Source organism: Malaclemys terrapin, chromosome 13 (genome assembly GCF_027887155.1).
Source record: "Malaclemys terrapin pileata isolate rMalTer1 chromosome 13, rMalTer1.hap1, whole genome shotgun sequence".
In the NCBI taxonomy this organism is placed as follows: domain Eukaryota; kingdom Metazoa; phylum Chordata; order Testudines; family Emydidae; genus Malaclemys; species Malaclemys terrapin.
Genome location: NC_071517.1, coordinates 16,516,431 through 16,531,163, shown reverse-complemented (window position 1 = coordinate 16,531,163; position 14,733 = coordinate 16,516,431). Strand labels below are relative to the sequence as shown.

General features: G+C 43.5%; 1 long non-coding RNA gene and 2 other non-coding genes across 5 annotated transcripts; all 3 read right to left on the bottom strand.

The window, feature by feature from the left end:
- Positions 1-926: 926 nt before the first annotated feature.
- Positions 927-10,464, bottom strand: LOC128847544 (uncharacterized). 3 transcript variants are annotated; one of them, XR_008446913.1, is made up of 6 exons: positions 10,420-10,464; positions 9,979-10,036; positions 7,574-7,713; positions 5,863-5,948; positions 1,972-2,085; positions 927-993 (listed from the first exon to the last, which is right to left on the bottom strand). It is a non-coding gene; the product is annotated as an uncharacterized LOC128847544 (long non-coding RNA). The 3 variants fall into 3 exon arrangements; XR_008446914.1 differs by lacking the exon at positions 10,420-10,464 and adding an exon at positions 10,378-10,408; XR_008446915.1 differs by lacking the exon at positions 10,420-10,464 and adding an exon at positions 10,262-10,283.
- Positions 6,047-6,126, bottom strand: LOC128848488 (small nucleolar RNA R38). The gene has a single exon (XR_008447048.1). It is a non-coding gene; the product is annotated as a small nucleolar RNA R38 (small nucleolar RNA).
- LOC128848489 (small nucleolar RNA R38) lies at positions 7,809-7,886 on the bottom strand. The gene has a single exon (XR_008447049.1). It is a non-coding gene; the product is annotated as a small nucleolar RNA R38 (small nucleolar RNA).
- Positions 10,465-14,733: the final 4,269 nt, after the last annotated feature.

The window sequence follows — 14,733 nt, the reverse complement described above, 5'->3', positions numbered from 1 at the left end:
TTTTATGTTTTCTTTTGTTGTTTTGGGTTGGGGTGGGGGAAGGGGGTAGAATATGACTGGCAGAGGCTGGCACTGAAAGCAGAGCAACAATACAGTGTGTGGCTGGACACAAGAGGAGTCTGATCTGGGGGTACGGCTGCAGTGAATTTCTACACAGGAGGGGAGGGTGAACAGTTCTGAACTCCATGAGCGACAAGTGCTGGCAAAGGCTGATGAACGTGATCCTAACGTGCACAGGCAGGGACTCAGCCCCCACTTGCTTTGCTCTAAGCCCAAGAATTAACATTTTAAAAAATAGTTTATTTGTCCTAGTCATCCTTGTAGAACAGCACTCAGTGCTGCAGATTGTAACAGGGGAACAGCTAGGATACAAGACTAGGTATCGGGAGACCCAGAAACTCAACCTCGCTGTGCCACTGTGTCTGTTCTCAGGTTTGATTTTATGTATTGCAAGATACAGAAACTAGCAGTGTTCAGACTGACTCATTCCATATCTGTAAAGCACATACACATTATCTGCATTTAACAGATGGGGGATGTGAATCGTCCAAGTCCACATCAGTGCCCAACATGGATGATCTAGAACTTTAGCTCAGTTAGGGAACAGTTCTACTATACCCTCCTGGTGCAAGCAGATCTCTTGCCTTCTATAGGGGTAGGTTAGTCATGGAAGGCTGTAACCATATCTGAAAACTGTTCCAGCCATAAGCCCCTGGATGGAGGGCCTTACATTCTCAAAGCCCTGTAAAGTGCTGCATGTTAGTAGCTTTTTCTATAGCCTGGTGATGTAGCCTCTTTTAGTAATGAGGGACTCGCCCTTCTCCTTACAGTCATATAGCATAGAGTCTGATGTATCATAGGTGAAAGGGCTGGTTAGACTCACTTAACTTTGGGTTTAGAACATCACTAAAACTCAAGACACCCGACATTTTTGATGATTTATTTCTGAAAGATAAAACCTCCTTGGTCAACAGCTCTTTTCTCCAGCCAGCCCTGTTGGGGGAAAAAACAAAACAGGATCTAGTCAGTAAAGGAAAACATTAACAAGCCCCTTTCTTCTGTGCTGTCAAATTTATTGTAAAAAAAAAAAAAAAAAAAAAAAAAAAAAAAAAAAAAAATCAGAGTAGGGAAGGTGGCCAAGCACCAAGGACACAAAGGAGCCATCCATCTTTATTTTACCAGGAATACAAAGAAGATCGTTTGAGGAGGTTGGCAAGACTTAACTGAAATGATGGACAGGCCGGTTCTTGCTCTATTACTGACTGGCATGATAAAGACCTGCACTTTATCAGATGCAAGGCTGGTCCTGTCAATGTCACAGCTAGTCTCACTGGAGCCATGTTCCTAGCACTCCAAGCAATTGTCCCTTTTCAGCACTTGAGTCTCAGACCCATTCTTGCCTTAACAGACACCACGGAGCTGTGTCAAGCTTAACAGCAAAGAGGAAACCCTGCAGTTAGGTGCTGGTGACGTCACCTGTGGGTATCAGGTACCAAATGAGAAGTACTGAGAAATAAGGACTATATAGGAGACAGACTGACTGAGACCTTGCTTCAGATCATTCTTCCTCTTTTGCAGCAGCATCCTGAAGTTAGAGACTTATCAAAGTCAACTGACATGCAAAGTCTACAAAAAACAGATGCTATCTAGATATTGCAAATAAGATTTGTGTTGAACCAATTCCTGAATCTCCACAAGTACTGAACACTGTTTACTTTTATTTTCTATTTCTAGCCTCTCTTTTGTTTTATTTGCAACCTGGGAGCAGACAGCTCCAGTTTCTTACTCAATAAATTATGCCTTCTAATTAAACAAATCCTGACATTGCACCAAGTGTGACATGAAAAATCCACATGATAGAACAAAGTTTTGTACAGGAATTCACTGCCAATCTACCGCATATCAAACACCAAACACTTAAAACAAATCCACTGCTTTTCTACTACATTCCTCCCCATCCCACATACCAACCTCCAAGCCTAAAGGAGTTCGGTTATCTTTGGATCCATTGTCCAATTCATTCCAGGTCAGGAAACCATGCACATGTTACAAGGACCTCTGGCAGATCGATCACACCTTCAAATCCTGTTGGAGTTTAAATTACAGTGAGTTGCTAGAAAGAATGCAGTTAATGGTCAGTCATTTGGAAACTTTTTAAATTCAAGATTAGAGTGCTTAAAAAGGCAAGTATGCATTCTTCTCTTTCCTCATTTGTGACATGGAGTACAGAAGTTAAGTGACTTGCCCAAGGTCAAGCTGCAGGTCAGGAATAGAACGTAAATCTTTGATTGGATGTCCAATCTCTTGCTGTAGCCTCTCCTCTTGCTCTCAATGCTATTACTCTTATTGTTTTGATAAAAGAATCAAGGGGTTATTCAGGGATGGAGAAATAAAGTGGAGCATGACAGAGGACAGTAGGGCTCTCGCGTTCCCTGAGGAGAAAACAATGATCTTAGTGAGGCAAACAAAAAGGAGCTTAAACGCTGCCAAATTAAGTGCAAGAATATAATAAGAAAAGCCAAAGAGGAGTTTGAAGAACAGCTAGCCAAAAACTCCAAAGGTAATAAAATGTTTAAGTATATCAGAAGCAGGAAGCCTGCTAAACAACCAGTGGGGGCCCTTGATGATCGAGATACAAAAGGAGCGCTTAAAGATGATAAAGTCATTGTGGAAAAACTAAAATGGATTCTTTGCTTCAGTCTTCACAGCTGAGGATGTTAGGGAGATTCCCAAACCTGAGATGGCTTCTGTAGGTGACAAATTTGAGGAACTGTCACAGATTGAAGTGTCACGAGAGGAGGTTTTGGAATTAATTGATAAACTTAACATTAACAAGTCACCGGGACCAGATGGCATTCTCCCAAGAGTTCTGAAAGAACTCAAATGTGAAGTTGCGGAACTATTAACTAAGGTTTGTAACCTGTCCTTTAAAATCGGCTTCTGTACCCAATGACTGGAAGTTAGCTAATTTAACACCAGTATTTAAAAAGGGCTCTAGAGGTGATCCCGGCAATTACAGACCGGTAAGTCTAACATTGGTACCGGGCAAATTAGTCGAAACAATAGTTAAGAATAAAGTTGTCAGGCACATAGAAAAACAAACTGTTGAGCAATAGTCAACATGGTTTCTGTAAAGGGAAATCGTGTCTTACTAATCTATTACAGTTCTCTGAAGGGGTCAACAAACATGTGGACAAGGGGATCCAGTGAACATAGCGTATTAGATTTCCAGAAAGCCTTTGACAAGGTCCCTCACCAAAGGCTCTTAAGTAAATTAAGTTGTCATGGGATAAAAGGGAAGGTCCTTTCGTGGACTGAGAATTGATTAAAAGACCAGGAACAAAGGGTAGGAATTAATGCTAAATTCTCAGAATGGAGAGGAGTAACTAGTGGTGTTCCCCAAGGGTCAGTGCTTGGACCAATCCTATTCAACTTATTTATAAATGATCTGGAGAAAGGGGTAAACAGTGAGATGGCAAAATTTGCAGATGATACTAAGCTGCTCAAGATCGTTAAGACCAAAGCAGACTGTAATGAACTTCAAAAAGTTCTCACAAAACTAAGTGATTGGGCAACAAAATGGCAAATGAAATGTAATGTGGATAAATGTAAAGTAATGCACATTGGAAAAAATAACCCCAACTATACATATAATATGATGGGGGCTAATTTAGCTACAACAAGTCAGGAAAAATATCTTGGAGTCATCGTGGATAGTTCTCTGAAGATGTCCGCGCAGTGTGCAGAGGCAGTCAAAAAAGCAGACAGGATGTTAGGGATAATTAAAAAGGGAATAGAGAATAAGACTGAGAATATATTATTGCCCTTATATAAATCGATGGTACGCCCATATCTCGAATACTGTGTACAATTTGGTCTCATCTAAAAAAAGATATACTGGCACTAGAAAAGGTTCAGAAAAGGGCAACTAAAATGATTAGGGGTTTGGAACAGGTCCCATATGCGGAGAGATTAAAGAGGCTAGGACTCTTCAGCTTGGAAAAGAGGAGACTAAGGAGGGATATGATAGAGGTATATAAAATCATGAGTGATGTGGATAAGGAAAAGTTATTTACTTATTCCCATAATCCAAGAACTAGGGGTCACCAAATGAAATGAATAGGCAGCAGGTTTAAAACAAATACAAGGAAGTTCTTCATGCAGCGCACAGTCAACTTGTGGAACTCCTTACCTGAGGAGGTTGTGAAGGCTAGGACTATAACAGCATTTAAAAGAGAACTGGATAAATTCATGGAGGTTAAGTCCATTAATGGCTATTAGCCAGGATGGGTAAGGAATGGTGTCCCTAGCCTCTGTTTGTCAGAGGATGGAGATGGATGGCAGGAGAGAGATCACTTGATCATTGCCTGTTGGTCCACTCCCTCTGGGGCACCTGGCATTGGCCACTGTCGGTAGACAGGATACTGGGCTAGATGGACCTTTGGTCTGACCTGGTACGGCCATTCTTATGTTCTTATCTCTTACTATGTCTTTGCATCTTGCACTGATCAGGTCAGCGTACTGAACAGAGCATTATGCAATGTACTTGAAACTCAAACACTATCCCAAATTTGGCTGCTGCCTATCGCTTTGGGATGGGAAGAAACAATTGTCACCAGTGTAGTGGGGAGGTGGAACACTACTTTTGCTCTGACATGCTAGTGGTACAGCACATAGATCAAGTAGTTATGGACCAGTCCAAATCCTGGCTCCCAGGAGCATATTCCTCTGATGTCACATTTTGTTGACACCATAAAAAGAGCCACCGCAGAAGGCACAATCAAGTTATTATAGCCAACGTTTTGCCTATAGGTCTCCCCACCAGTTAGAATCAGTGAAATCAGCATTTTGCCAGCAGAACAAGCTTCAAAGCTGGTTCAACCAGAAACACTGAGTGTTATTGCAGTGTCAAGGTAACAGACAAAAACCAGATTGTAAGTGAACAGAAGGTTGATCACTCAAGTTAAGCACAAACGTCTCTCAAATTTTCCCACTAGCCAGGGCAAGCAACATGCGTCTCTAAAAAACCCTTTATCATACATGAAATCCACAACCAATTTTTTGTTTGCTAAAGATTTTACAGAATGCACCAAACTGGGCAATGCCTATTTTGAAGGGTTCCATTTATCCATTATGTTGAAAAAGGATGTCCCCTGGGAAATGTCCCCAAGTGCAAGTTCTATAGGATTTCACCAAGACAAAGCTGTGATGATTGCCCAGGATAGGATTCAGCACAGACAAATGGGACACTCAAAGGACATCCTATCATTTATCTTGTCTTTCAGATTTTAATCTTCTACAAAGGTCACCAAGGTAGGAAAATAAACTGCCGGGGGCAAAGCTCAAAAGCCTCAGAATATTTGTTTTTCCCCTCACAGCTGAGTTTTCAGACAGGGATAACATCACATCACTGGCTTACAGACTTCAAGGGACAGAAAAGCAGACTGAAAACCGAGTTAGGATACATTTGAAGAGCTCTGCAGAGTTTGTCAGCCTTGCCCAATGCAGGTATAACCCAGATATGTTCACAGAGATTAAGCAACTGGCAGGGAGGAGGAATGTGTAGAAAACTGGACATCAAGTCGAGTTCTGCTCCTTTCGGCAACATTTGGACCATCATTTCCTCGGCCCTTTGTCATTCAACACATCAGGCTACAGCCTGCTAAGAGACAGGATTCAATCTGTTCAGGAGGGCAACAGCTGAACACACTAATGATCACCCACTACATTCCTATGCTTCCCTGGCAAGGAATAGGTTCAAGGAATCAGCACTCTGCACGCCATGACCCACCTCTGCTGATCAAAAAGCCTGTGGATTTCTCACAAGGCACAGAGGCAAACATTTCTCTAGCAATTCCTTACCAGCTTGCAGTCAAAGTTACCAGTTCCTGGCTTGAGACAGGCACTTTCTTTAGTACTGGATCACTGGGTGGAAGACACATTGCATCCTGTGAATGCAAGTACAAGCCACATATTAAAGATTCATTATACCAGTCCTTAAAGTAAACTTTGATCCTTCAATTTCATTAAAGCAGACGTGAAAGTGCTGAGCCTCAGAGAGTCAGAATTCCACAAAGGAAGTTTTCTTTTTCAGACAGGGATAACTTAGCATCATCACCAGCTCAGCACTCAGACTAGAGATCTGCCCAGCATGAGGCCAAAGGACGTTCTTTGCAGCTGTTTACTTGTCACCCACTCAAGAGAAGGCATCCACACCCCCAAGATTTCTCATTCTAAATCCTTGCTTACAGGGACACCAACTTAAAGTGTTACCTATAGTTACTAAAATGAAAAAAGAAAAGTACCACTTCCCCAACCCCCTCCCAATTTGGGCCCTTTATATGATCAAAATTGGGTGATTAGTGTCAGTTTCCCCTGCATGCGAGACAAGGCTGTAAAACTACACGCTGGCAGGGACAAGAAGGGGAAGGTCCATTACCTGAAGCTACTTTAAAATTCATTTTTATTCGCTGTATTTCAAGCCAACGGCATCCCTCTTGGCTCAACCTTTTCAGTGCTCGTGGCCGGATGCTAGTTTTGGGGCACCTCCACCAGCCACATACAGAAATACATGCTCTACAAAATGGTGTCCTCCATGCGATGTTGTCACATACAACGCGTGCAAGGTCATGCTGCACAGAGGACACCATTTTCTAGAGCAGGTCTGCTGTGTAGAGGACATATTTGGGGGCCACCAGTTGGACTACCCTGCACCTTGTTAAGAACTTATCATAAGAACGGCTATACTGGGTCAGACCAAAGGTCCATCTAGTCCAGTATCCTGTCTTCCAACAGTGGCCAGTGCCCCAGAGGGAATGAACAGAGCAGGTAATCATCAAGCGATCCATCCCATCGCTCATTTCCAGCTTCTGACAAACGTTATGTGGAAATATTGTAACACCCCCCCCCCCAAACTCTCATACAGGAAGAATCCACCAGCACTTTCTGTAAGACATTTGAGGGCTTATTACATGAAATACATTTGGACATACGGAAAATAAACTATTAATACATCCTTTGGAGGTGCCTTTAGCTTTTATATTCCCTGTTGAGTCATCACTTGGTGATTCTGATCTATGCCTCCCCTCCAGCCAAAGAAAGCTTAAAAAGGCTTCAGCGCAAGTCCAGATCAATGCACAGACTAATTATTTATTCTTTCACTAGCTCTATTCCTTTAACAAATATATTTGTGGGATGAGCTGCATCTCCATAGCAGAGCGTCACCTAATCCCTCCGTACTCCATTCTCCCACTCACCTTTGACTGTCACAGCACCCAGCTGTCCAGCCTAGCACAATGACAGACTTAAATGCCCATTCATGGAACGCTACCTTTCAACTTGTGGTCTTTGATAGCAAAGGGGTTTGCACTCAAATGTCTACTGCAACAAACCAGCAGCCAGGACAGGTGGGAGGGAGAGACAGAATAATTACAATAATCAAGCATTGCACTCATTAGCTCTAGGGATCACAACAGTGTCATCCAAAACCACTGAATAGAGCAGCCTTGCCTCCATTTCCCAACAACAACGAAAGGGACTTTGACAGCACAAGACAGATGCTAACATGCCTCACCATTGTGCAGATGAGCAGACAAACACAGGCTGATCAAAGGAATTTTCACCTTCGTTAGAGACTCATGGGTGGTTAGTGGGAGGGATACTCTCATCCAAAAGCCTCATTCTTGATTTCCAAACAGAAAGAGGTGCTGCACCCTGGGAATTTAAGAACAGGTCACAGGGTTAGGGTTAGTCAACATACAATCAGACAAGCTTTCATTTCTGGGTTTCCTTAAATCAAGTTTGCAGTGCTGAGCTTCAGAGTCACAACTCCACAAGTGAAAAGATCCTTTTCAGACAGGGATAACTTTGTATCATCACCTGCTCAGCTTTCAAAACAGTTAAGACCCGTACCAGGCAAAGTCGGTGTGTGCAAAGCCAAAGGTTCTACTCTAACTGTATCTGTTCCTTTGATCGCCATGCTCTCCACCCCATGTGATGACATCTGGTGGCATCAGCAGAATGCACCTTCAATAGCACTCATTTTCTTTATTGGACATTTCAGTTAGAGGTTGTGTTGTGCAAAGGCATTGCAAGTTCAGCATGAAGGCTGTTTGTTAGCCAAACTCATCACCCACTCCAAAAAACAAACAAATCTTTCTAGTATCAGAGTATTGCTTTTGTAGTAGAATTCACACCAGAACTGCTCAGAGAAGCACTTCACACTGACGGGAAAGTCAGTTTAAAAATAAATCAATCACTTTGTTCTGTCACCGCTACCAGAACCCCTTAAGATTAGTCGGAATGAAAAGAGTAAAGGAGAAATTTATTTACAGTAGACGCTCAGTGTTATGAACACCTCGGGAATAGAGGCTGTTCGTAGCTCCGAACAAAACATTATGTTCGTTCTTTTAAAAGTTTACAACTGAACATTGATTTAACCCAGCTTTGAAACTTTGTTTAACACAGTACTGTACTACATTTGCTTCCACCCCCCCCCCCCGCCAATATCTTTGCTACTGCCAGACTGTGTCCTTCCCATTTCAAATGAGGCGTGTGATTTATGAACTGAATAGTCACTCTGGTGTTCGTAACTCAGATTCGACTGTACCTTTTAAAAAGCTTACTCTGTCCATCATAGACACATGCAGCATATTATACTGTTAGCTGTACTGTTTACCCAAATAATCAGTTAAGGCAATGGTTCAAACCTTACTGAAGTGAATGAAAAGATCCCTATAGACTTTAAAGAACACTTCCAAAATCTCTTGGTTTTCCCTGTTTGTGCAGTTCTCCCACATAGCAGGAGAGAAACACACCATATACAATTATACGTTCATGTTTTGCAGAACAGCCGTATTTAGCAAGGGCAATCAGGAGAACCTGACATAACTTAGCTTTGTTATATTGACTGGATTTCACACTGACTGTTTCATGTTAAGAGAAACCAAAAGAGACTTTAAGAACACCATGCAACCCAAAAGCCTGTCCCTTCCACCAACAGCAGTTGGTCCAACGAAAGGATATTACTTCCCCTACCTTGACTTCCTGTTAAGGTGTCAAAGAAGTGCATAAAATGCTAATGTTTGAGCAAGGAAGGGAACAGACTCTCAGTCTCTGTTCCTTTGGGGAAACCATTCCCTTTAGAAGTAAAAATTCTCAGACATTTCCCATGAGCTACCAAGACCAGAAGTGCTTTTCAGTTTACAGCCAAAAGGAAATGACTTCAGCAACAATAGCAGGATTCAAGCTGTCCCTTCAAAGTAGGCAATAATATACAGGAGTCATTGGAACAGAATATCTGAATAGGAGGTGTCCCTTTGAGCCACAAACCTTAACATTCCTGTGACATATACACCCCCCAGACGCATTTAGCACAGATGCCATTAGCAATGCCCACTGGGTAGAATCAGGAACCACTATGAGTGCATATACAGTTACGCAGAGAACCCTAGAGTAGTTTAAGGCAGTGTCCCTCAACTAGGGAGTGAGGGCCCCCAGGCAGGTTTCAGGGCCACCATGCTTATGGCTGGTGTTAGACTCCCTAGGGCCCAGTGCAGAAAGCCAAAGCCCCATCATACAAGTTTGCAGCCCAGAGTTGAAGTCAAAGCCTGAGCAACTTATCTTCACAATGCTCCCCCTGGCATGGGGCCCAGGCAGTTGCCCTGCTTGCAGGCCAGCCCTGGCTTTTATATGCAGGAAAACAGTTGCTGTGGCACAGGTGGGCCATGGAGTTTTTATAGCATGTTGGGGTGCCTCCGAAAGAAGGTCACAAACCCCTGGTTTAAGGGACAACTCAATGGCCCAGCAAGTCACATGACCTAGAAGGGGTGGGTTTTAAACTTGAATTACACCAAGACTTCGGGTGCCTCAGCCCAGGCTCTTGAATGAAGCTTTCCAGAGGCAGGGAAGGGGGAGCTGCCAGATGAATGTAGAGCAGTTTTCCCCTGTGCTGCACTGTCATTTAAGCTGCCCACTTACCAGGACTCAGCGGGGTGCTGCTGGGCTTTCCTTCCTCCCGCATGCTTTAGGCAGGGACCTGCAACAGGGGAAACCAGAGGGGTTAACTGGGGCATCTTATCACCAGCCGCTTTCCCATACCCAGCTGGGCCAGTAGCTTCAGAGGAACAGGGGCAATTGACAGAGGGGCACCCGGGCCCTAGTCACTCCCCCATCGGGGAGGAGAGAACAAGCTAGAGGCAGCCACGGGTCTTGCGTCCAAAGATCTTCCGCACAGGCTGACGGGGAAGGGGGCAGCACTTACACCACCAAAGCGACACGCTGACCGGGCACCAACCCAACTGATGCACCGCGGGGCGATGCACAATTGCCACCCGCTCACATATCACGAGACCGCGTCTGCCTACAAGTCGCCGTTACCGAGGATGGCATCGGATCCTGCCACAGTCCGAATGTACTCACCACCAGCTCACCCGCCACCCCGCCGGCAGCGAGCGGAAGAGACCGCAACAGCCGGAAGTGTCCCGCCCTATCCACTGCAAGTCTCGTTTCACCTCTCGCGAGGCTGAGAGGGGCTTGTGGGAAATGTAGTTTTTTCGTCTGGCCCGCTAGTGGGCTTCTGTGTAGGGAGGCTGAGTCTTTGGAGGGAGTGGCGGTATTTTCATCGTACAGCCCGCTTGGGTCTCCCGGGTGTTTTACACGCTGCTGCTCCATGGGGCAAGCTGCTAACTTTGTTAACAATGAGCTTGCCTGATGGGAAGGCCAGATTCTGCCCAGGATTACACCGGCCTGGGCAGTCAGAAGCAATGGGGCTGCACATCAGATCAGAATTTGATTAATTTCTTTCTCCCACTCCTGTCTTGGTGCTTTCTTCCATGCTAAATGCTCTACCTAGCAGAGTTCACAAAGCTGCCTCCATATCTCCATTTGAGCCCTTCCTGAAAGTATTATTATTCCTCTTTGTACAGCCACAGCACCAGAGGGAACAGGCGCCACTGGATTAGGTATCGTACTCACACAGAATAAAAGTCTGTGGCAGAAAGTACAACAGTGCTTGTTGGAAATTTGACTAATGGGCATTAAAGGCTGGCATCAGTGGTGGAGCACTATACCATATACAAGATGATAGCTAAGGTGAGACTAAATGACGAAAGACCCAAAGCCTCACCCTTTTTGTGAAGGAGCTAATAACATAAATAAAGAATTCTCTGTGATGCCCGTCTCTAAATTCCCTGTTACATCTTGTCTTCTCTACACTGTAAGTTTCTGTGACAAGGATTGTCTAATTTTGGATTTAGAACAGATCCATGCTTCCTGTTGGCACTTAACAAAGAAGAAATACAATAATAATAAAGAATGAAACAAATTCAGACCCCGGGCTTGGTCCTGATCTCACATATGCTGCTGTCACATTGGTGTAACTCCACGTCAGCTGCACAGAAACCACAGCAATAGTACACTATAGATAGATGGACAGATCTGATTAGATGTCGGTGAGTTTCTCCTGATTTACACGGATGTGAGTTCAGAATCAAGCACTAGTGCCTCTGTGAACACAGTATTAGCATTACCAGTTATTAATGGCGTTTGTTGAATCTTCACAGTTAATAATAAAAATATGATCATACTTAGCATTGATACAGAGCTCTGCATCTCCAACAGGCAGTACCAGCCTTAATTTTAAATGGCTAATTAGCTAGAGGTTTTGGATTAATTAGAGATTAATTAGTAAGTGAGTGTATAATACTTTGAATATGTAATGCATGCTATAAGTGGTCTGATTATCATTTATTATTAAAAGATGCTGTAAAATCAGTAGGGCACCACTCAACCCATGAATTGTAACAAAATTTAAATAGCCAAAATGTATACTGCTATAAAAGAATCAAATGGAACAAAAGCAAAAGTAGCAAGTATATAAAGTATCCATTTCTACACCTCTGGGATTTATCTGCTCATGCATAGATGCTATCTTTAACCTGCAGGTGTATAATCTTTAACACAGGAAAAACCCTGAGCATCTTCCCTACATTAGAAATCAGAGCCCCCCACCCTTTCTTAGGAATCCTCCCTCTCCTCCATCCTCCCAGGAAGCACAGTGCTGGTGGAAGCCCTAACGAATGACCTCCTAATTATTACTAATGTTACAATAGTTTGCTGGGGACTGTATAAATACCCTGAGGGAGAGTCCCTGCTCCAAAGAGATTGAGAGAAATAAAGCGTGGGAGGGGAAATGGAGGTGAAGTCAGCTGAGGTCCCACAGCCGGTGAGTGGTAGATGTGGGAACAGAACCCAGGTCTCACAGACCATTTCACTAACCACATGACTGTACTGCCTCTGGATGTCACCCTCTGTCTAACCAGAGGCCTTACAGAGCATGGGCACCAGCCATTCACCCTTACCCACCAATGCCCCCCGTCCCCACCAATTACCTGACCCGGAGAAACCATTTCCAGGGATGAGACTGGAGTTCAGTCTCCATGTCCATTCAGTGCTCAGCCTCTCTGCAGAGGGTGCCAGCTAGTGCCAGTTGAATGGTGCTTCTGTGCGAAGTGGGCACCAGCCTATTAGGTGCTGGACTGAAACCCATCAACTCAATCTCTCTGTCTCCCCTTTTCCCATCACCATTTATCATTATAGGTGATTGAAACATTCTGTAAACTTTTATCCACTTTCCCACAATGAGGGTACATTTGTCATCCCAGTTATTAAAACACCCCAAAATCGGCCAACCAAACAAAAACCCTTAATAAATCAACCATAAAAAACAATAAAGGTGAATTAATAAAAAATTGTCAAAGCCTAAAAAACTAGAAGCCTACCCCATGCAGAACTTAGAGCCTGAAAAGAGAGAAGAGCCAAAGACTTGTTAGGGACTTTGCTATTGCTGTAGCTTTTGTATGGAAGGCATTCAGATACTACAGTCATGGGCAGCAGTAAAAGCCTAAGATAGATCGCTAGATACCCATAGAGCAAATGAATTAATTTTGCTAAATAGCAAGTAAGCAAACCAACACAATAAATAAGTGCCACAATATGTACTTAGGTCCTTTATCTGAGATGAGTGTAATTCACGGCAATTATTTAAACTTCTACACTCACACTGAAGCAAAAAATGTTCCAGGGGCTATTTTGTAGAAATGAGAAAGTCTCTGGTTACAACCGTGCTTCCACTCTTAAATCTTTGCTGGGTGACGGAGAAAGCTTTTTGTTTGTGTGAGCGGTGGAGTTTGTGGCTTAACAAAGTGAGAATTAACGAGGTTCCACTAAGCACATCATGCATTAGGTACCTTACATGTTTCATTGCTTATCTGCAATTCTGCTTAAGAATCTTGACGCTTCCTTCAACTCTAGGGGGCGCTCATGTCAAACAAATCTCCAGTGACAGAACTTTGCCTTACAATTGTAGTGTATGGAAAAGCCCCATAGAATTCAATAGAAAATGATAGCCTTTCTGTAGGCTTTATGAACCATTCTATAGAACTGAATAGAGAATTCTATCCCTGCTTAAAAAACTCTACAGTAGCCAGTACCAGATGTTGCACAGGAAGGGCAAGACACCCCATAAAGGACAAGTATGGAATAATCTGCGCATCGGGGAAGATTTTCCCTAACCTCTGTCAGTCAGGAGTCGTTTATGCCCTGGAGCATTGGGATTTATATCTGTTACATATTTCTATCCTGCCTCATGCAACGGTGGATGTTATCATCACTGTAAATATCTAACTCTATTCTGAATGCTAATAAGCTCTTGGCCACTGGAAGATTTTGTGCAAATGAGTTCTTCAGGTTAATTAGGTGCTGTGAAAAAACAAAAATTAATCAATTTCAACAGATAAGTAATGGGTTCTCCTGGATCAGTCATACAAATTAATGGCAGTCATCACTGTTTACAAAGCAGTTTGAGCTCTAGTTTGGGATACAATATTTCTGTGCTACTGCTGATCCCCAGCTCAGATGCCAGGGTGATGAGCAAGGTGTATGAGGGATGATCGATCGATCCCAGGGGTAAAATAAAATCCTGTCTCCACTGAAATCAAGGGGAAAACCTCTGTTGATTTCAATGGGTCCAGGATTCCCCCAGAATTGCAGGGGAAGGTCGTCTTTCCAATATTGTTACCTGATCTCACTCTTCTAGCATAACAAGCATTTCCACCTGGGGAAATTTTCTTACTTACTAAATGTATCAATTGAATGATGCCACTCACTTTCCATCTCGGAGCCCTGCCCATCACAATCTTGCCTAGCAGCAAACGCCATGGGTACGTGAGGCTAGGAAAAGCAGAGCGTGCCTTGGATTTGAGACCGGCCACTGCGGTTACCTGCTTAAATATATGGCTAGGAAAAAAGGATATTGGAATTTATTTTAAAAAAGCCCCCCATTGCTCAATGTTTCCTGTGGGCAGCAATCTACAAATGGAGTCTATGAAAGAAAGTGGGAAGCAGAGTAGCTGAACAGACTGGAAGTCTAGTTTGTTACCTCTGCTCTTTGTGTTCTCAGATTTCAGCCTATTGCTGGGCATATCAAGTTGGCCTTAGGTATATGGCTGGGAGCCAGATCCCAGTAATTCAGGTATTATTAGACCATGAGGAGGAAAGACCTTTATGTTACCGAGTTGTACTAAAGAAAGCGCAAGATGAGTCACTCAAATTTAATTCTCTGGAGTCACTAGAGGTTCAAATAAGGTGATACAAAGAAGTGCCCCCCCCAGAAAAAAACAGAGCACAATGGACAGAAATTATACCCCACCTGCACAGGACAAGGCATACTGCAAA